This window comes from Salmo salar, chromosome ssa19 (assembly GCF_905237065.1).
Source record: "Salmo salar chromosome ssa19, Ssal_v3.1, whole genome shotgun sequence".
NCBI lineage: Eukaryota > Metazoa > Chordata > Actinopteri > Salmoniformes > Salmonidae > Salmo > Salmo salar.
Genome location: NC_059460.1, coordinates 27781743 through 27804991, shown reverse-complemented (window position 1 = coordinate 27804991; position 23249 = coordinate 27781743). Strand labels below are relative to the sequence as shown.

Sequence of the window (23249 nt, the reverse complement as noted above, 5' to 3'; positions counted from 1 at the left end):
TTGACATTTTTTTATTCATTAAATACATGCTTTATCATGTGGGCAACACCCTGCCCTAAATGTGTCGTGTTATGGAGAAAATGGGGGTGTGGGGGTGATGTTTACAGTAACTGCAGAAAGTTACAGTGAAACCAAGGAAAAAGGCACTTAACTGCCATCACTCACGTCAGTTACTGCCTTTTGCCTTGGTTTCCCTGAGCTTTGGGCTGCAGTGTCTACGGTTTACCTTGGTTTTATTTCATATATGGCTGTCAGTGTATCAAACTATATGACATTGAAAGCCATATATTAACACAACATTGTATAAAAAAAATATATAATAATTGTCATGGAAACGCATTTCAGTATCAATCAAGAAGGCAGTAACTGCCGTCTAGGGTCAAAGGTCATGTCAGAGGTCAGGGTCAATATGAATAAAAAATGACCTCCTAGTAACACCACATCTCCAATGACCAATTCATTAATTTGAATGGATAAAAAAAAAAAAAATTAAGTAATTTTTCCTCAGTTTCACTCTATGAGCAGTTACTGCTCTTTTGCTTGGTAGGGCAGCATTGTTTTGTTATAAAATGGCTATCCTCTTACTGAAACCAAACACCTTAGCCGGAAAATGTAATACTGGCGGGAAATAAAAGGATCTGAGATTACATAACTGCCAGGTTGAAAAGGCAAGATTCGGGATCCTCAGGGGCGAGAACCGTGATATGTGGAAATGAGATATGTTAAATTAATTATGTTATATACGGTCTCTGGGAAATGTCATAAGGACAAACCAACCACAAGCCCAATGCTTTGATGCAATGGCACCTTCTGTAGGACATACAGTGGGGGATAGCATATACTGGTACCTACCCTGTAGACAGGTAACGTCCCCTTCAGAGAGGGGAAAACTGTGCATACTGAAGGTGACATTTTGGCTCCAATTGTAAGAGCCTGGTGAACACAGGGACCTGACATGACAACCAGAGAGCTAACATGACAGCCATGCCCTAAACATATTGTCAGCATCATAACTAGTTTAGAAAGAGGAGACAGAGAGAGGGAGACAGAGAGAGGGAGACAGAGAGAGGGAGACAGAGAGAGGGAGACAGAGAGAGAGAGAGAGCAGAGAGAGACAGAGCAGAGAGAAAGAGACAGAGAGAGACAGGGACAGAGGTCATGGGGACAATATCACACACCCCAGAAGCATGGGACATTTGTTCCTCAGTTCTCCTATTCTTTAAGCCTCTTTTCACCGCTGCCATGATTCCCAGTGTGTGTAATCCATGCGGACCGATGTTCAAATGGATAGAAAGAGAAAGAGAGAGAGAGAGTGGCCGCAGAAGCTAGCCATCTTTCACCTCAGGGCTAAAGTTCCTTCAAGTGATCTTCCTCTGCCCTCGCTCACTCCGTTGGTAACAAACCATTTATATTCTCCCTTTGAAGGCAAGCCTTTGCCTGACAAGCCAGCCAGCTGGTCGGCCTGTCGGGCCAAAAGTGGTTTCTTACCAGAAAGGGAACATCTAGGGGATCGTGCTCATCCTGGATGTGAGGCAGCCCCAGAAATGAATCAGATGAATCATCCACTATCAGAGCATCCAAGGCTAAACTCCTTCAAACTCTGAGATCTGGCCAGATCACTTGGCAGCGTCACATTACCGTTTAGATGACCCTAAAACTGGGCAGCGATAGAGTGGGAGAGAGCAGGGGTGGTCAAATCAAACTGAGATGTAGGAAGTGGAGCGCTGCCTCCTGAAGCCCAAGGGCATGATGGGTAGCTGTCAGTAAACTTCCTGTGTGGCTTCCAGTGTCGCAGGGTGGAAATGTCCTTCAAAACAGCTGTGGGGTGTCAGGGACGCTATCTGTCCCAGTTAGAAACCACCCCACTGATTTTAGAATCCTATACGGTTTCTCTCAAGATTTATTTAGACAATGTAGAAACAGATGGATAAGACAGGCCAGGAGAAGAGAAAGTCAGAAAATCAAACCCACCACCATCAGGGTTGTAACATGTCTGCATACTGCAACGTATCAAACGGGAAAATACTTTATTTCCAGATGTTTCATATGTTCCATACACTGACAGTGTGTTCGTGTATCTATGTAATTTCTCAACAAAAATGACTATCATTGTGTTCATGTTACATGGTCAGTGCGGGATATATAACAGTGTAAATCGTAAGCTATTGTACTGTGGCTCATGTACACACACACACACACACACACACACACACACACACACACACACACACACACACACACACACACACAGAGAGAAAAGCACTCAGCTGTGCTTTAAACAATCCTCTCTCGCAGCTCTCGGCTCCCTCTTAACAAAGCAGCTTTTTCCAGCTTCAGTAGTATTGAGCTGCTCCACCAACACACAGTGAAAAGCCTTGCCCTGCAGAGACGAGTGTGTTTTCTCTGGTCCAGGCTTAGAACACTTTAATACTCCCTCAATGGACTAGCTCACAGAGAAAGACTCCAGTGTGTGTGTGTGTATGTGTGTGTGTGTATGGATTACTCATAAAAGCATATCTATAATAGGAATGAATAGAGATGTAATATATGTGTGTGTGTGTGTGTGTGTGTGTGTGTGTGTGTGTGTGTGTGTGTGTGTGTGTGTGTCTTTTTCCCATCAGAATAATTCCTCGACGCTTGTCACCCTAAGCCCACATTCTCCAGTCATTTGAGTGCATTTTACATGAGGAGGCATTTCCAAAAATAGGCCCATAAACTCAGGCATGTCACTGCAGCCCTGCCAATTAAGAAACCAACAAATGGCTGCTTCTCCCAAACAAGCACCTACTGTAGCCTCCCGAGTCCCTAGGGTTCACTTTCCTTCAAGTTATACACACAATGCAAGCCACAAGCCAAAAACACTACGGGGACAATTTCTCCCTCTCTGTCATTCCCTGCCTCTCTTTCCACTCTCTCACTCCCTGTCTCTCCCTCCCTCCCTCCCTCCCTCCCTCCCTCCCTCTCTCTCGGTAACTCTCTCCTCCTCCCTCTGCATGATCCCAAACTATCTCCCTTGGCAGTGGAACAGATCTGGGTGCATATTAACTCCATATTCTTTGGGAAATAGAATTGCAATAAAAAGGCACTGGCAACTGACCACAAAACGGAGGTCTCTGGAGTTCTATATTATATAGCTGCGGTATATGAATAAGCAAAAAATAAAGTATATTTAAGCAGTAAGGCCAGAGAGGGTGTGGTATATGGCCAATATACCACAGCTAATGGCTGGTCTTATGCACGATGCAACACGGCGTGCCAGGACACAGCCCTTAGCCGTGGTATATTGGCCACATATCACAAAACCCTGAGGTGCCTTATTCCTATTATAAACTGGTTACCAACACAATTAGAGCAGTAAAAATAAAATGTTTTGTCATACCCGTGGTATACTGTCTGATATACCACGGCTTTCAGTCAATCAGCATTCAGGGCTCGAACCACCCAGTTTATAATAATTGATACAACATGGACAGTGAATTCCAGCCCCAATGTTATCTGTGTGTATGTGCCAAATGTCACCTTATTCCCTATGGGCCATGGACAAAAGTAGTGCACTAAACAGGGAATAGGGAGTCATTTGGGATGCAGCCTGTGTCAGATAGAGATATAGAGTGGACTCATTCTATTTCCTGTCTGGCTCCAACTCGTCCATAAGACAGCAGTCAGTCACAGAGACCTAACTCATCAGTCTGCTTGGCCCATGTCCTGAGCTGTCCTGACAAGCAGCGAATGGCCGCTAGTGTGTGTGTGTGTGTGTGGGTGTGTATGATTGCGCATCTATGCCCACAGGGGCTGAGTCTGTTCTGGCATGGCCTGTATGCTCAGAGACACATCTCTGTCTGCATCCCAAATGACACCCTAATCCCAATATAGTGCACCACATTTGACCAGAGGCCATAGTGTACCATGTAGGGAATAGGGTGTCATTTTGGATGCAAGCCTATCTGCCAGTCCATAGCCAAGCCTGGTTCATTCACTACTCACTCAGCTCAGTCAATAAACAGACTGGGAGAGACAGACGAGGATGGATCAATGACTGCACCAGACAAGCTGTAGATACCATGCATATTTCTCTCTCTCGCTCTCTTTCTCTCTCCAAATGGAGCAGTGTTCCATATATGGTTGAATCACCATTAGGAAATCCCGGTTGAGATTACACATGCATTCTCCCCTTGTCTCTGTAAACACAGGCCTTCTGAGAGAGAATTCACGTCTCAAAAGACACCCCATGCATGTACGTTTATGTAGATGTAGATGTTTCGAACGCTCCCTCTCGTCACTGACGACAAAGGATGAGCTCGCTCTCTCTCTGCCTTTCTCTCCCGCTCTCTCCCTCACTAGAGTCCCTGTGGCTGGCTGTCTGTGCATTCTGTCCCATCTCAGAGAGGGCAACAGGAGAGACAGATGGAGGGACAGCATCCATGCACACAAACCGAGAAAATCGCCCACTCAAATTATTTCTATAATAGGATAGGAAGATTGGCTGGGCAACACCAGATCTGTTTGAGAGCAGGACAAGGACAACTCAGAATGAAGTTATGCAGGCACTAGGCGGCCATTTGCAAACCTGACAATTGCATTCCACTCCATTTCGTACGGTTGCATTCCAAGAGGCAAACGGTAAACATGTAGTTTAATCCCGTTATAAACCGTGACAGATTAACAAAACAAGGATGTTTGGGAGGAGGATTGTGGTAAACTGAGATATATGGAAAATAGCTTGTGTGTGTGTTAGTCCATGAGCCAGACCCCCAAATTTGGGCCGTCGGGCTCAATTGGGGTGACGATGTCTCATGGACTTTTTTATTTAAAAACTTTATTTAACCAGGAAAAGCCCATTGAGACACAGAGTCTTTTTTTGCAAGGGAGACCTGGCCAAGAACGCAGCAGCAGTCAAATATGCCTAGAGTCTCTGTGTTACCACACTTTCATCCCTCCATCCACACAATTCTTCCATAGGGATTTTACCCTATGACAAACAATGTCAGTTACTGCTCACGTATACTCTTTAAAACATATATCACTGGAAAGCTTAGATAATAGTCAGACTCATTTTCAAGAATGCTCAAGTCAACATAACTTTGACCTCTATGGTACATTTCAGAATTATCTGTATAAATTACTTTAAAAATGAAACCCTGATACATTTTAAGCTTTGTTTGACATGTGGTTCTGAAAAGGTCCTGAAATTACTGTACCTTTCAAATTATATAGAATTTATACAACTTTGTGCAAAATTGTGCCATTGACATTAGAACGTTGGAAGCTTAGCCATTGACATTAGAACGTTGGAAGCTTAGCCATTGACATTAGCCATTGACATTAGAACGTTGGAAGCTTAGCCATTGACATTAGAACGTTGGAAGCTTAGCCATTGAAGTCCATGTAATGAGGCAGCTATGTTTTGGGATTGCATCTTTGGAAATAGAGGCACTAAATTTCACACACACATCTAGAACAGGGTTTTAAAAAGATTTGTAGACACAGGACCATTACAGGATTCCCACATAAACCACACAGAAGCCTTTTTCCAATATGGCTGCCAAAAAACTCAATACAATCTTATTTCATCAATTTCGCATGACCATACCTGTAAGAAATATCATAGTATATCCAATAATACCTTAAAATGGTTGTGGTGATGGAGAACTCACATCCAAATTAGCCAGGTGTGCCAGAAATACAGTACCAGTCAAAAGTTTGGACACACCTACTCATTCCAGGGGTTTTATTTTTACTATTGTCTACATTGTTGAATAATAGTGAAGACATCAAAACTATGAAATAACACATATGGAATCATGTAGTAACCAAAAAAAGTGTTAAACAAATCAAAATGTATTTTATATTTGAGATTCTTCAAAGTAGCCACCCTTCGTCTTGATGACAGCTTTGCACACTCTTGGCATTCCCTCAACCATCTTCATGAGGTAGTCACCTGGAATGCATTTTGTTGTGTCAAGGTAGGGGTGGTATACAGAAGATAACTCTATTTTGTAAAAGACCAAATCCATATTATGTCAAGAACAACTCAAATAAGCAAAGAGAAACGACAGTCCATCACTACTTTAAGACATGAAGGTCAGTCAATGCGGAACATTTCAAGAACTTTGAAAGTGTCTTCAAGTACAGTCGCAAAAACCATCAAGCGCTATAATGAAACTGGCTCTCATGAGGACACACAGGAAAGGAAGACCCAGAGTTACCTCTGCTGCAGAGGACAAGTTCATTAGAACTACCAGCCTCAGAAATTGCTGCCCAAATAAATGCTTCACAGAGTTCAAGTAACAGATACATCTCAACATTAACTGTTCAGAGGAGACTGTACGAGTCAGGTCTTCATGGTCGAATTGCTGCAAAGAAACCACTACTAAGGGACACCAATAAGAAGAAGAGATGTGCTTGGGCCAAGACACACGAGCAATGGACATTAGACTGGTGGAAATCTGTCCTTTGACCTGATGAGTCCAAATTTGAGATTTTTGGTTCCAACCGCCGTGTCTTTGTGAGACGCAGAGTAGGCGAACGGATGCTTTCCGCATGTGTGGTTCCCACCGTAAAGCATGGAGGAGGAGGTACGATGGTGTGGGGATGCATTTCTGGTGACATTGTTAGTGATTTATTTAGAATTCAAGGCACACTTAACCAGCATGGCTACCACAGCATTCTGTAGTGATATGCCATCCCATCTGGTTTGCGCTTAGTGGGACTATCATTTGTTTTTCAACAGGACAATGACCCAACACACCTCCAGGCGGTGTAAGGGCTATTTGACCAAGAAGGAGAGTGATGGAGTACTGCATCAGATTACCTGGCCTCCACAATCACCCGACCTCAACCCAAATGAGATGGTTTGGGATGAGTTGGACCGCAGAGTGAAGGAAAAGCAGCCAACAAGTGCTCAGCATATGTGGGAACCTTCAATACTGTTGGAAAAGCATTCCAGGTAAAGCTGGTTGAGAGAATACCAAGTGTGTGCAAAGCTGTCATCAAGGCAAAGGGTGCCTACTTTGAAGAATCAAAAATATTTTTTGATTTGTTTAACACTTTTTTGGTTACTACATGATTCCATAGGTGTTATTTCATAGTTTTGATGTCTTCACTATTATTCTACAATAATAGATCTACCCCACAGTTCTCACTGGGGAGCCAGGCCCAGCCAATAAGAATATGTTTTTCCCCACAAAAGGGGTTTATTACAGACAGAAATACTCCTCAGTTTCATCATCTGTCCGGGTGGCTGGTCTCAGACAATCCCGCAGGTGAAGACGCCTAATGTGGAGGTCCTGTACTGGAGTGGTTACACGTGGTCTACGGTTTTGAGACCGGCTGGACGTACTGCCAAATTCTCTAAAACAATGTTGGAGGCGGCTTATGGTAGAGAAATGCACATTTAATTATCTGGCAACAGCTCTGGTGGACATTCCTGTAGTCAGTACACCAATTGCACGCTCCCTCAAAACTTGAGACATCTGTGGCATTGTGTTGTGTGACAAAACTGCACATTTTAGAGTGGCCTTTTATTGTCCACAGCACAAGGTGCACCTGTGTAATGATCATGCCGTTTAATCAGCTTATACCTTGGATGGATTATATTAAAATTACAGTGAGGGAAAAAAGTATTTGATCCCCTGCTGATTTTGTACGTTTTCCCACTGACAAAGAAATGATCAGTCTATAATTTTAATGGTAGGTTTATCTGAACAGTGAGAGACAGAATAACATATACCACAGCTGTCAGCCAATCACCGTCCAGGGCTTGAACCACCCAGTTTATAATATTATTTCATACAGGTATGTTCATGCAAAATTGATCCAATAAGAACCCATTGAGATGTTTGGTGGCCATATTGGAAAAAGGCTCCTATGGGGTTAATGTGTGAATCCTGTGACGGCCCTGTATCTACACATCTTTTTAAAACCTTGTTCTAGCTGTGTGTGAAATGTGGGGATTCTATCACCAAAGTTACAATCCAAAAGGGCAGATGAATAGACACTTCTGCATCATTCATGTAAACGTGGTAAAATTGAGTAACAGTGGTCATAGGGGGAAGAGCTGTAAGATTCTGTTCTGGTATAAATTGCACTGATCGCTATTTGTGACCATCTGAGCATGTGCAATAGGCACCCATGGTGATTCCCTCCAACTTCAGGAATGTTCAATACTAATTGAGAGAGAGAAGAGGGAGAGAGATGAGTGAAAGAAGGAAGAGGGAGATTAGAATAAACAGCAATTAAAGGGTCTCAGAACTCACACACACCTGGGACAGTGGGATATCAGCATTAGCATATAGAGCTAATTGCTATGCATGCACAATGCCTCACTTTCCAAGAAGAAAAAAAAAAAAATCCATGAGTGTGTATGCTGCATTTCTCTGACCCGCTCCATGCGTGTGCGTCTGAGTCCTAATACACCGTATGTGTGTGAGATAGAGGTGCATCTCGAGTGTGGAAACCCACTGTTAGCCACAGAACTAGAGTTTCTAGGTATTTAGCCCAATTCAGTCAACTGAAAAATGACAAGAACGGCCACAAGGTCTCTCTCTCTCTACGCTTTAGGTCATTTTCAATAAGACATCACAATACGTTTGATTTGGCTCCTGGGGGGCAAGGAGAGCGCCAGCTCCGCTAAAATCATTGACAACTATGTCTTGTTTCTCAGGATTGTTATATAAATGTTATAATGATTTGGTTTTAATATCATCCGATTGAGCATAGTCAGAGCTACAAATGTCTAATTATTCCATACAAAACAATTGCGCACATTTAGCTCTATCATCATCAGAGTTATACAGCAAGTACCTGCATGCTTTTCATGACCAGTAAACATCAATTGATCATGCAATTCCAGATACGTGAAGTTACCTTATCCATTTAGCATGTGGCTAGCTAGCTAGCTAGCTAAGCAAACATCATCATTTAGCTTGCTTCATTAGAGATTAGGCTTTTGGGAAGAGCTTGACATCGGCAAGTCCTCGTCCTGGTACAGTTGCCAGTCGTTCTACGGTCATCACCACTATAGATGGAAAGCAAATCAAACAATATTTGGATATAGCCATCTTGTTTATCCCCTCAAAGTTAGCTTGTTAACTAGCTATATTGACGTGATCTGTTATTAGCTAGCTAGTCAATTTGACGTGGCGCATCAATCAATGTAGCCTATCGTGTTTCTCAGCAGTGTTAAAGTTGCTTCCTGTTCGTTTCTGGTATCAGAACAAAATAGTCAGCACATAGTAACTTCTGATTTAGCTGTACTTTAATTAATGCAAACACGTGTATGGTAAATATGTCGTTCGTATACGGTCTCTCTGTGACACCTCACAGGGCAAACAGAGAAGAGGGCGTCACATTCTATTGTTCTCTCTTTTATACTCTGACAGAGATAGTTCCCGCTCAATGCTGGCCTGTCAGAGGGAGGAGGAGCGTGGTTTAAACTTGCACTTCCTGTTGCCGGTTGTAGTTCTTCTTGTCTTCAACAGTTGATTTACCCGTATTTTATATACGTAACATTGTAGCATAGCTTCCCCAGTATATTATATAAGTTATGCATACAAATAGTCAGTTCAACCCCGACAGCAGCAATCGTGATTCAACACTAAACATGATGTTGAAAAGGGGATAATGTTAGCTAACTTCGCTACGTAGGCCTACATTAGGTCTACTTTACCGCTATACGTTTGGCCAACTGTACAACATTTCTACCAGTAGTTTGCAAGGTAAACATTATCAGCTAACAGTACCACGGCAAATGTGACCTTCTGCTGCTTGACAGGCATTGGGCACAAAAGATGGAAAATGAACCTAAACCACCCATACTTGTCAAGTACAGTATAGTTGACTTATTTTATATCACTCAAATGACCAATTAATGGTGACTGCTATTGAGCGATATCGTGAGACTGCCCTACGTATCTGAACATTACATGATCAATTGATGTTTAGCCTACTGATCATGAAAACCATGCAGGTACTTGCTGTGATGACAGGCTAAATGTGCGCAATTGTTTTGCATGGAATAATCGGTCATGTGTAGTTCTGACTAAGCTCTTCAAGAGTTGATGACATTACAACCAACGGCACGCAGTTTGTCCTTGTTAAATAAATTGTCTAACTATTTGGTCTCCTTACCCCCGGAACAGGCAAATCGAACTCTCTGCACCCTATTGTGACGTTTTATTGATACAGTGGGGGAAAAAAGTATTTGATCCCCTGCTGATTTTGTACGTTTGCCCACTTACAAAGAAATGATCAGTCTATAATTTTAATAGTAGGTTTATTTGAACAGTGAGAGACAGAATAACAACAAAAGAATCCTGAAAAACACATCTCAAAAATGTTATAAAATGATTTGCATTTTAATGAGGGAAATAAGTATTTGACCCCCTCTGCAAAACATGACTTAGTACTTGGTGACAAACACAGAGGTCAGACGTTTCTTGTAGTTGGCCACCAGGTTTGCACACATCTCAGGAGGGATTTTGTCCCACTCCTCTTTGCAGATCTTCTCCAAGTTTAAGGTTTTGAGGCTGATGTTTGGCAACTCGAACTTTCAGCTCCCTCCACAGATTTTCTATGGGATTAAGGTCTGGAGACTGGCTAAGCCACTCCAGGACCTTAATGTGCTTCTTCTTGAGCCACTCCTTTGTTGCTTTGGCCGTGTGTTTTGGGTCATTGTCATGCTGGAATACCCATCCACGACCCATTTTCAATGCCCTGGCTGAGGGAAGGAGGTTTTCACCCAAGATTTGACGGTACATGGCCCCGTCCATTGTCCCTTTGATGCGGTGAAGTTGTCCTGTCCCCTTAGCAGAAAAACACCCCCAAAGCGTAATGTTTCCACCTCCATGTTTGACGGTGGAGATGGTGTTCTTGGGGTCATAGGCAGCATTCCTACTTCTCCAAACACAGCGAGTTGAGTTGATGTCAAAGAGCTCCATTTTGGTCTCATCTGACCACAACACTTTCACCAGTTGTCCTCGGAGTCATTCAGATGTTCATTGGCAAACTTCAGATGGGCATGTATATGTATTCTTGAGCAGGGGGACCTTGCGGGCGCTGCAGGATTTCAGTCCTTCACGGCGTAGTGTGTTACCAATTGTTTTCTTGGTGACTATGGTCCCAGCTGCTTTGAGATCATTGACAAGATCCTCCCGTGTAGTTCTGGGCTGATTCCTCACCGTTCTCATGATCATTGCAACTCCACGAGGTGAGATCTTGCATGGAGCCCCAGGTCGAGGGATATTGACAGTTCTATTGTATTTCTTCCATTTGTGAAAAATTGCATCAAATGTTGTCACCTTCTCACCATGCTGCTTGGCGATGGTCTTGTAGCCCATTCCAGCCTTGTGTAGGTCTACAATCTTGTCCCTGACATCCTTGGAGAGCTCTTTGGTCTTGGCCATGGTGGAGAGTTTGGAATCTGATTGATTGATTGATTGCTTCTGTGGACAGGTGTCTGTTTTACAGGTAACAAGCTGCGGTTAGGAGCACTCCCTTTAAGAGTGTGCTCCTAATCTCAGCTCGTTACCTGTATAAAAGACACCTGGGAGCCAGAAATCTTTCTGATTGAGAGGGGGTCAAATACTTATTTCCCTCATTAAAATGCAAATCAATTTATAACATTTTTGACATGCGTTTTTCTAGATATTTTCGTTGTTATTCTGTCTCTCACGGTTCAAATAAACCTACCATTAAAATTATAGACTGATCCTTTCTTTGTCAGTGGGCAAACGTACAAAATCAGCAGGGGATCAAATACTTTTTCCCCCCACTGTAAGGACCTATAGGCATGCCCAAGTGCAGCAGGGAGAGTGAATACGAATTATCCTATTCTAATATAACTGCTGCATTGTGGTGACGAGGGAAGGGATTTATGCAATTATGCAAATGTTTGCATTGGAACAGGATCAACTCCTGCCTTACCCTCCTCTGTCTCCCTCACTCCCTCTCCTCTCCAACCCACTCTCTCCTTCCTTATCTTTACCTCTCTCTCCCTACCCCCTCTCTCCCTCCAGCTCTCTCTCTCTACTCTCCCTGGCTCTCTCCTTCTTCAAAGGGGTCTCTCGGGGGCAGAAGGGAGGGAATGCGTGGTGAATATGAATGCCGAGGTGTCAATATCTCATTTTGGGTTGTGCGCTGGAGAGCACGCTGTGGCACAGGATCAGATGGAACCGCCTTGCCCTCGGGAAGACTGGTGCACGAGCCAGGGAGGGAGGCAGGGAGGGAGGGAGGCAGGGAGGGAGGGAGGGAGGAAGAAAACAAGGGAGTGACAAAAAACAAGCGAGAGTGAGAAAGATATTTCTAACCCAGCAGCACCTCAGGATTCCCTCCCTGCTTGCTATTTATCAGAGAGGTATATGAGAGAGAGGGATAAAGAGAGAGAGAGAAAGCAAGGACACAAATGAAAGAGAGAGAGAGCGATGAGACTACATGAGAGAGAGGAGTAATTGCACAAGTCGTATCAAAGACCTCCCAGTGTAAAAACAAGAAGAGCAGTAGAAGAGGTGGAGAGCCGAGCCATTGATCTGCCAGTCACAGCTCTGTTGAATCACCTGGAGACAGACTTCAGCGGGCCGATCAGCACGGCAGCAGGATATGAGATACAGCACTCTGGGGTTGGAGAGACACCAAAAGACTCTGATGCCAACTCTGGTACAGATCACATATAAAGCAAACTGGATAGCCAATACTATACGTGGGCTGGGAGCATATTTATGCAGTTTTTCCAGAAGGACTGGGTCCCCTTCCAGTCTTTTTTGGGGTGTAAGCACTAGTGTTATTCTGGTAAAATTGTGTTTCCATAGCTCTCCCACTAAGGACTTGTGACAAGCAGAATCCACAACCTCGGGAACACTCTACACAATTGCTTTTGAGAGTGTAGAAATTGTACTTGTTTTACTGCGAGGCAAAACAAGTTAAAATCATTTCCCATTATCCCATAAAACAACAAGGGCTTAGCAGTCGTCCTGGTATCCCATAAACTGATTTAAGAATCATGAGATTCCCAATCGCCTGTGTGTGAACAGGGAGGCCCAGCCACAGCACAGACTGAACCATCTGAAAGTGCCCTTTCACGTGGAGAGCTCCAGTATGGCAGCCAGTTTCCTAATTCACTGTGCAGAACTAATACAACTGAAGTCACCTGAGGACACACAACGGGCGTCAGAGCACACAGCACAAGTGCAGACGCGATGTTGACAGACTCAGTTTCCTGACTCACAATGCTGAATTGGTGAAACCGGAGGCACAACAGGAGCCACAATGGAGTTGGGGCCACAGCTGTGAGTGGCAGAGGCTTGACTCTCTGGGTTTCACTCTGTCGCACACACACAGACACCAGGGAGGTCCTGCAGACTGACAGAGAAACCATGGCACCACTATATTATCCCACAACAATGAGTCAGGCATCTCTGCAAGGTGACACAACCACACACAGCACGGACACACTGCAAACCAAAAAAACACACAGACACACACACACTGGCTTGGCACCTGCCATTGCGGATGGATGCCTGTTTGGCTGGCAGTAGTAACAGCAGCGGGTTATCACCTGCTCCAGACACACACCTGAGCCCCTACAGAGAGACTCTGATAGAACACATGGGGCCAACAGAGCAACAGTCACAAGAACTGCAGGGAGGACAGAGAGCACGTATACGTACGCACCTGACTCACACACACACACACACACACACACACACACACACACACACACACACACACACACACACACACACACACACACACAGGAAGATTGCCTCTAGGCTAGAGCGTTCAGCTGTAATTAGTTTTGAGGAAGCTCCTGCACGAATTCAATTGGTAAAAATGAACCAGGTCTGTGAATTAGGCTGTTTCAATTTCTGAAAGACGGGCTGTTAACTGTATCTTAAACGAGCACTGACAATTCCACCGTCTTCTCTGGTCAATGGCTACCATGTCAGACAGGGAGAGTCTGTAAAGGAGAGGAGCGAGGGAGAGACAGTGATAAAGAGGGAGGACGACAGCGAGAGAAAGAGATGAGGAAAGAGGGAGATAGCGAGAGATGAGGAAAGAGCTCGAGCAAGAGAAAGCTGAGGAACTAGAGAGCGAGCGAGAAAGAGAGAGATGAGGAACAGGAAAGGGAGAGAGAGACAGAGAGAGACAGAGAGAGAGAGGAGGAGATAATTACTGCTCTAACTCAAGTGGACTGAGGCTGCAGGTATAGTGCTCAGCTCCACTCCGCAATTGGCCAGAACCGTTTCAATTGACTAAAAGCTTCCTGGGAAAGGAAATAGAGTGAGTCTCTGAACCTACCCCCAGCTCACAGCACAATGCCACATCTCCTTAACCCCCCCACTCTGCTTCCATCTCAATAGATAGAAAGACTGCAACTGCTCAGGTCAGTGCAACATACACACTTGAATACACCCACACAAAACATGCACACACACCCACACAAAACATGCACACACACACACACACACACACACACACACACACACACACACACACACACACCCAGGAGATGAACAGTCTGTTATCTACTCCCCCCACCTCCACCCAGACAGCATTTAACACAGCTACACGAGAAAAAGGTGGCCTTTAAGATGGGTACTGGGGATGATGCTGGGGCTGCGGAGAAGGACATGATTACATTTGAGCGGAGAGAGTCTGCTCTCAACTAGCTAGACTGCCTGCTTGTCTCCCAAATGACACCCCATTCTCCATTTAGTGCACTACTTTTGACAAGCGGTGCACTACACAAAGGGAAGAGGGCGCAACTTCGGAAGCAGTCGGTCTGTCAACTTCCGTTAGTCTCCGAGGATGTTCTCCATTAGATTAAACCAAATCACATCGGCTGCTCTTTCGCTCATCACAAAGATGCGTGTGCATGTCTGCATGCTACGGTAGATCCCATAATGCACCAGCTCTTCCACGCACATACATCTGCATGGCTGCTTTAGGATGACATTACACAATCCATATCCTAATGACAATACTCAGAAACGTCATGTCTTTGTACACACACAACCCACCCCCCTAAACCCACACTCTCCATTCAGTGCAGTCTACTCTATAGAGTGACGCAGAGTGGGTCCATCCAGTCCGATTGAGAGCGGGGAACGCGGTTGAAATGCAAATGTGGAGAGAACGGTGACTTCCTCTCACAGATGGATGTGGGGAGAGCAGCACGCGGCAACTTCAGAGGGAAAAAATACACAAAGAGGATTTCATATTAATTCGCCAGAGTGTCTGCTCCGCTGGAGAACGGGGAGGCAGTTTGTGGCTTTGCATCACTCGCTGTCATGACACCAGCCTTTCTCTCTCTTTCTACATCTCTCTCTCTCTCTCTCTCTCTCTCTCTCTCTGCCATTTTCCCTAAGAGAGGTAGTAAAAGTCTATGTGTCTGTGACTCTAGGGAGGAAAAGGCTTCCCAGACAGTGAGGACGTGTGTCTATTTCTCATTAGAAAGACAGAAAGTTCTCTGGCCAGTCAACCACCGTGTCTGTGTGTGTGTGTGTGTGTGAGGGAACTGAGGGATGGACCACACGGTTAATATAACCGTATAACCACACGGTCACGCTTGGGACGCTCAATGCACCTGCTCACTGGTAAGGGCATATGTGAGTGTGTGAGTACGTGTGCATATACTAGTGTGTGTGAGTTCAGGGACTTACAGGCAGATAGTGTGACGGGCCTGTCACTACAGTGAAGACCCACAGGACAAGAAGCTAGCATCAATCTGATTACCTTTCCACATGGCCAAGCCCAGTTACCTGCCTGACACCATCTATGTCTTAGCTCCAGTACATCTCTACCTGGGTCGTATTCATACGTCACCTTTATTTAACTAGGCAAGTCAGTTAAGAACAAATTCTTATTTACAATGACGGCCTACACCGGCCAAACCTGGACGACGCTCGGCCAAATTGTGCGCCGCCCTATGGGACTCCCAATCACGGCCGGTTGTGACACAGCCTGGATTCGAACCAGGGTGTCTGTAGTGACGCCTCGAGCACTGAGGTGCAGTGCCTTAGACCGCTGCGCTACTCGGGAGCCCTAAGAAAACGGACTGAAACATGGAAGAACTATCTGAACTTGTCCAATAAGAAACACTTGTTTCGGTTTTCTGTTGAAAAACGTTTTGCTACGGTGTGCACTAAGGAATACGACCCTGGTGAAGACAATTGCAGCCAAAATGAAGTCTGGGTATTATTCTGATGCACATACCTGTAGGACGAGCATAAACTGTGTACAGAAAATGCTTTTGAAGCGATGAAAAATCATCATTTGGTGTAAATCAACGAGTACGTTTCTATAACTCAAACCATATTACGAATTGATGTAATCAGGAGAGAAATAGCTACTGTGTAAATACTCCAATGTGGGTTTACATATTAAAAAGTCCTAACATTTTGAAGCCCTGAAACAGTTGGCAGAGCTCATTTCATACACCCTTCCTCTTTCTGTGAGGCTGTGGGAGCAGCCTGACGTGCAGTCCAGAAGACAGCCAGCCACACGGACAGGCTGTTTCACACATACAGTCTGTCCAACACCTCCAGCAAATACACTACAGTACCCCTCTAATGGGGAGGAGAAAGATAAGCAGCCCACAGCGGCAGTCACTAGCCAACCAGATCTGATGGCCTGACATCAGGCAAGGTGATGAAATAGTAGTGGCTTTTTATGGTAGTAGTTTGTTACAGTTGGCTAGTATATCAGTGTGATAATTCACCAGACAGTGGGGAACCATGGACGCTCGGTCCTTGTTGAAGATAACGGAAAGGAGAGATACCGAACGATAGCTGCATCGACTGCTGTCAAGAGTGTGTGAGAAATATCCACATCCCAAATGTTCACACCCGCGCTAGACCAACAGTAAGTACTATGAGCGAAGAAAGAAAGCACGGTGCGGCTTTGATCTTCTAAATTGCACGGCGGCAAAAATCGCTTAAGCTACACAAGCAATTGGATTGACCGTAATCGAATCGATGTTGTGATTCCCGTGCGTGTTTAGTACGGACACACGGTTTAAGAACATGCCTATGGGCCCTGGTCAAAAGGAGTGCACTATACAGGGAATGGGGTGCCATTTGGGATGGAGGCAGTCTTATGCGGTAATTTACTATTGAAAGTGACACTCAACGCGTTCATTACCTCGTAATGTGGATTGAGAAATCAAATGGAACCCTGTTTACAACTCTGTATAGAAAAGAAACAGACAGAAATACTCTATTACAGGGGGACAGCTTCCATCCTGAGCCATTAAAAAGAGGACTTCCTAGAAGCCAGTTTTTCAGACTGCGCCGTATATGCTATTCCAATGATGATTATCTAGAAAAAGCAGCGGAGATGCGCACTAGGTTTCTAAGAAGAGGCTATTCGCCACAATGTGTGGATGAAGCTCTTCATTTGGCATTGGGAAAAACACGAGATGAATTGTTACAAAAAAGACCAGCTAAAGCAAAAGAACACTCCGTTATGTTCACAACCACATATACTTTGAATTCGCGAAAAGTGGGAGGTGTGGTTAAGAAACATTGGCATATTTTATCATCGGACCCAGCTTTGCCGGCTGAATTCAAGAATCCACCACTCATTGTGTATAGGAGAGGTCGCAATTTGCGCGATAAATTGGTTCATGCCAACTGCCAGCCACGAAAGAAAATCAGCCAGGCTCTTTTACGCGCGCTACCAAATGGTAGCTATAAATGTAGAGGATGCGCACAGTGCAACAATATGATGAAGTGTGAATATTTCTGCCACCCACACACAGGAAAACGGTTTCAAATTAACGATATCATCACGTGCACCACCACCCATGTTATTTACATTATTAAATGTCCATGTGGGCTCTGCTATGTCGGTAAAACCTCCAGCTCTCTCAAACAGAGTATTAGTGAACATAAAAGTTAAATCAGGAGAAACGACAGGGATTATCCAGTCGCAGTACATTTTAATGACCTAAAACATGACATTTCTACCTTTAGATTTTGTGGTATAGAGAAAGTCAAGATATCAGACAGGGGAGGTGATATTAATAATACTCTGAGCAAAAGAGAATGTTTTTGGATTTTCACCCTCCAGACATTATTTCCTAAAGGACTTAATGATGAAATGCCTATGTATGTTATGTTGTGAATTTAAAATATGTTCCTATTTAAGATTACTTTGTTTTTTCGTATGATGTACCCAATGATTAATGAAAACTTGCTATGTCCTCGTTGTGATTTTATGGACGTGTTCGGTACGTCTTGTCTATACACTTTTGTAATATTTGTGAAATGCATATTGTTATGTTTGGTAGCACTTATTTATTTTTCCTTTGCCTCCAACCCCTTTCCATACGTGGAACGGATGTGGGTGGGGCTAGGTCTACATAGAGGTGCTGTTTTCTGAAAATTCACAAAAGCTCTGACGAAGGCCGTTAGGCCGATACGTAAGCTTATTAAATATCAGTGATACTATCAAGAGCAGTGTGCGGTTTCCTTTTTTCATTCATCCTGTTTCAACTGTTGCCATGCACCTGTAACAAGATTGCTCAGATGTGCGAGTGCCTTTTTGAATCTTGTCTTATGCGGTAATGAAAAGTGGAGCCTTTATATACATCCCATCATGATGGTTGTTGATATTATGATAGCATTTAGTATCATTTACATCAGTGACTCAGGCTGAACGGTAATGAGCGTATTAAAGAGCTGGACGCATCAAAGCCTCTACTCATCTCACTAACATTAACAAGTTGGAGAGAGCTATAGCCCTTTGCCTTAGGGTAGTATCAGGGAGAGGAAGGATGAGGGGGAGAGAGAGAGGGAGGGGGAGAGAGAGGGGTGGAGAGAGATGGGGGATGGAGGGAGAGAGACGGGGGATGGAGGGAGAGAGACGGGGGATGGAGAGAGATGGGGGATGGAGGGGGAGAGAGAGGGGTGGAGAGAGATGGGGATGGAGGGAGAGAGACGGGAGGTGGAGAGAGATGGGGGATGGATGGGGAGAGAGAGGGAGGTGGAGAGCGATGGGGGATGAGGGGGAGAGAGAGGGGCGATGGAGAGAGATGGGGAGGGAGGGAGAGAGAGGGAGGGATAGAGGGGGTGGAGAGATGGGGAAGGGAGGGAGAGAGAGGGAGGGGTAGAGGGGGGTGGAGAGATGGGGGATGGAGGAAGAGAGAGGGAGGGAGGGAGGGGTAGAGGGGGTGGAGAGATGGGGGATGGGGGATGGAGAGAGATGGGGGATGGAGGGGGAGAGAGAGGGGTGGAGAGAGATGGGGATGGAGGGAGAGAGACGGGAGGTGGAGAGAGATGGGGGATGGATGGGGAGAGAGAGGGAGGTGGAGAGCGATGGGGGATGAGGGGGAGAGAGAGGGGCGATGGAGAGAGATGGGGAGGGAGGGAGAGAGAGGGAGGGATAGAGGGGGGTGGAGAGATGGGGAAGGGAGGGAGAGAGAGGGAGGGGTAGAGGGGGGTGGAGAGATGGGGGATGGAGGAAGAGAGAGGGAGGGAGGGAGGGGTAGAGGGGGTGGAGAGATGGGGGATGGAGGAAGAGAGAGGGAGGGGTAGAGGGGGGTGGAGAGATGGGGGATGGAGGAAGAGAGAGGGAGGGAGGGAGGGGTAGAGGGGGGTGGAGAGATGGGGGATGGAGGAAGAGAGAGGGAGGGGTAGAGGGGGGTGGAGAGATGGGGGATGGAGGAAGAGAGAGGGAGGGAGGGAGGGGTAGAGGGGGGTGGAGAGATGGGGGATGGAGGAAGAGAGAGGGAGGGGTAGAGGGGGGATGGAGGAAGAGAGAGAGGGGTAGAGGGGGGTGGAGAGAGATGGGGATGAGGGAGAGAGATTGAGAGGGAGAGAGGGGAAGAGGGGGGGTGGAGAAATGGGGGTGGAGGGAGAGAGGGAGGGGGGGTGTAGAGAGATGGGGGATGGATGGAGGGAGATAAAGATGGCGGGAGGGAGGGAGTGAGGGGGCGGAAAGAGGGAGGGAGAGAAAACAGGGAGGGAGTGACAAGTGGGGTGAAGAGGGGGGGGTGTAGAGAGATGGGGATGGAGGGAGTTAAAGATGGCGGGAGGGAGGGAGTGAGGGGGCGGAGAGAGAGGGGGGATGAGGGAGGGAGAGAAAACAGGGAGGGAGTGACAAGGGGGTAAAGAGAGAGTGGGGGGTGAAGAGAGAAACAGAGCAAGAGAGAGAGAAAGAGACCAACCAACCTCCATCCCGATGGATAAAAAAACAACAGTTTTGTCTCGTAAACCCAGTTTGGGGCTATGTGTCTAATTCTATACCACGCCTTGGCATGTTCCATCATCACACACACACACACTGTGACGTCACTGTCATAGATGGTACGATGTGGAACACATTAGTTTTCCATGTCAGGGACTCAGGTGGTAGAGAAGACTGACTGGGCCATCCTTCAGGCATTTCCATCCATGTATCTAAAACCAACCAGAAGGCTGACACACACACACACACACACACACACACACACACACACACACACACACACACACACACACACACACACACACACACACACACACACACACACACACACACACACACACACACACACACACACACACACACACACACACAACACAGTGTGATGCTGGAGCGGACGTCGATTAAGGCTGCCCCCTGCACCCTCTCTGATTCAAAAGGGTTGGGTTAAATGCGGGAGACACATTTCCATTGAATGCTTTTAGTTCTGCAACTGACTAGATATCCCCTTTATGACATGACACAAACACACATCATGCGAAGTCTATACACACTTAGTTGAAGACACAGACAAGCAGCTTTCCACCCACCCAGCTCACACACCCATGAAAAGCAGTGTTCAGATTTTCATCAAGCTCCCAGTATAGAGTATAGCCTGTATAACACAACATACTGTAGTACTCAGCTCAATTCATCATCCTCCCAGTATAGAGTATAGCCTGTATAACACAACATCCTGTAGTACTCAGCTCAGTTCATCATCCTCCCAGTATAGAGTATAGCCTGTATAACACAACATACTGTAGTACTCAGCTCAGTTCATCATCCTCCCAGTATAGAGTATAGCCTGTATAACACAACATACTGTAGTACTCAGCTCAATTCATCATCCTCCCAGTATAGAGTATAGCCTGTATAACACAACATCCTGTAGTACTCAGCTCAGTTCATCATCCTCCCAGTATAGAGTATAGCCTGTATAACACAACATACTGTAGTACTCAGCTCAGTTCATCATCCTCCCAGTATAGAGTATAGCCTGTATAACACAACATACTGTAGTACTCAGCTCAATTCATCATCCTCCCAGTATAGAGTATAGCCTGTATAACACAACATACTGTAGTACTCAGCTCAGTTCATCATCCTCCCAGTATAGAGTATAGCCTGTATAACACAACATACTGTAGTACTCAGCTCAGTTCATCATCCTCCCAGTATAGAGTATAGCCTGTATAACACAACATACTGTAGTACTCAGCTCAGTTCATCATCCTCCCAGTATAGAGTATAGCCTGTATAACACAACATACCGTAGTACTCAGCTCAATTCATCATCCTCCCAGTATAGAGTATAGCCTGTATAACACAACATACTGTAGTACTCAGCTCAGTTCATCATCCTCCCAGTATAGAGTATAGCCTGTATAACACAACATACTGTAGTACTCAGCTCAGCTCATCATCCTCCCAGTATAGAGTATAGCCTGTATAACACAACATACTGTAGTACTCCGCACAGTTCATCATCCTCCCATCATCCTCCCATGCAGCTCAATACGGTGAAGCCTTGTTAGTCTAGCTTCATGTTGGCGTTGGAGTTTGTCTGTGCTCTGACGGGAAGCATGCACACACACACAGGAAGTCTCTCCTCCGGACATATACAACATGGACATACACTGACAACACCTGGCTGTAGTATCCAAAAAACACCTTTCTTCCCTCTCTCACTTCATACACTCTCCTTTCCTCACAACCTACTACACCCCCCACGTCCTTTCCCTCGTTCCCGAGAGCTCTCTCCGACACCAGCATGACGCGCTGTTCACTCCCCCTCCTTCTCGGCTCCTTCCCCTTCTCCCTCCCTCTCTTTCTCTCCTAACTAACTCTGGTCAGCGTTGACAGACTGTAGTAACAGCAACAGCAGTATAGTATCCACCTCATTCACTCTTCCCTCCCTGCCCTTTCTCTCTCCCTCCATCCCGCTCTCCAACCCAGCTATCTGCCTCTCTCTCGCTCCCACCCCTCTACCTCCCTCACGCCTCCCGTTTTTCCCCCTCATCTCCCCATCCCACTCTCACTTTGGTGTCCCCATCTCTCCCTCCCTCCATCCATCCCTCCCTCCATTCATTCCAGTGAGATAGACAGAATTCAGACCACAGTAGACTGACCTGGTCTTCTGGCAGACGGTACAGAGCCAGGCTTTCTCCCGCTTGCTGTAGGTGCGGCAGGTCTTGCAGATGTTGTACTGGCAGTCCAGACACGGGCGCTTGGGGTTGACCAGGAAGGTGAAGGGAGAGCAGCAGCGGATACAGCAGTGCTCATTGAAGCGGTGCTGCTTGGAGAGGATGGAGCATCTACTGCCTTCCTCCGCCAGCTCCTGCTTCATCTCACTGCCCCGAAGGAGAGAGAGACAGGGAGGAGGGAGAGTGGGAGGGGGGGGAGAGGGAGGGAGGGAGTTAGCGAACGGAGAGGTGGAAAGTGAGGCGGCGGAGAGAGGAAGCCGAGGCGGAATAATTGGACTCCGTAACAAATGAACAATTAAAAGGGGGATAATAAAGGGAAGACGGAGAGTGTTAAGGTGGCGCCTGACATTTCCAATCGGAGAGACTGTCACTCCTCGTCTCAAAGGCAACGGGATACTGAGAATGACGGCAGGCTACACACGTGTGTTTGGTGTGTGTGCATTAGTGAGTGTGTGTGTGCATTAGTGAGTGTGTGTGTGCGTGCCTCCTGTGTCTGAAAGTTGTAACTCTTAATGGAACAGGGCTCATGTACAAAAATCTACAGGCTTGGTAGCTGCTTTCCTCCCTGTTCCATATTGTTCCTTACTAGAGCTATTCTCAAACTGGTTGCAATGCAGCTACCAACAAAAGCCTCGCAATACCAGAATTTGCACTTAGCACTAGATAGTATTTGTCATTATGCCAGCATTATTGAATGTATTATAATGTAGTAACAAAATAACACGAATAGCAAGGACGGAAAAAAGGTCGATTTTCAGCTTGTGGTGATTGAAGAGACCCTCTACCTCCGACTCCTGGGTCGTATTCACAAGAAACCAGACG

General features: G+C 45.8%; 1 pseudogene; it reads right to left on the bottom strand.

The window, feature by feature from the left end:
* Positions 1-22579, bottom strand: part of LOC106578646 (rab effector MyRIP-like) — a 63344-nt pseudogene extending 40765 nt beyond the window's left edge.
* Between the last annotated feature and the right edge of the window lie 670 nt (positions 22580-23249).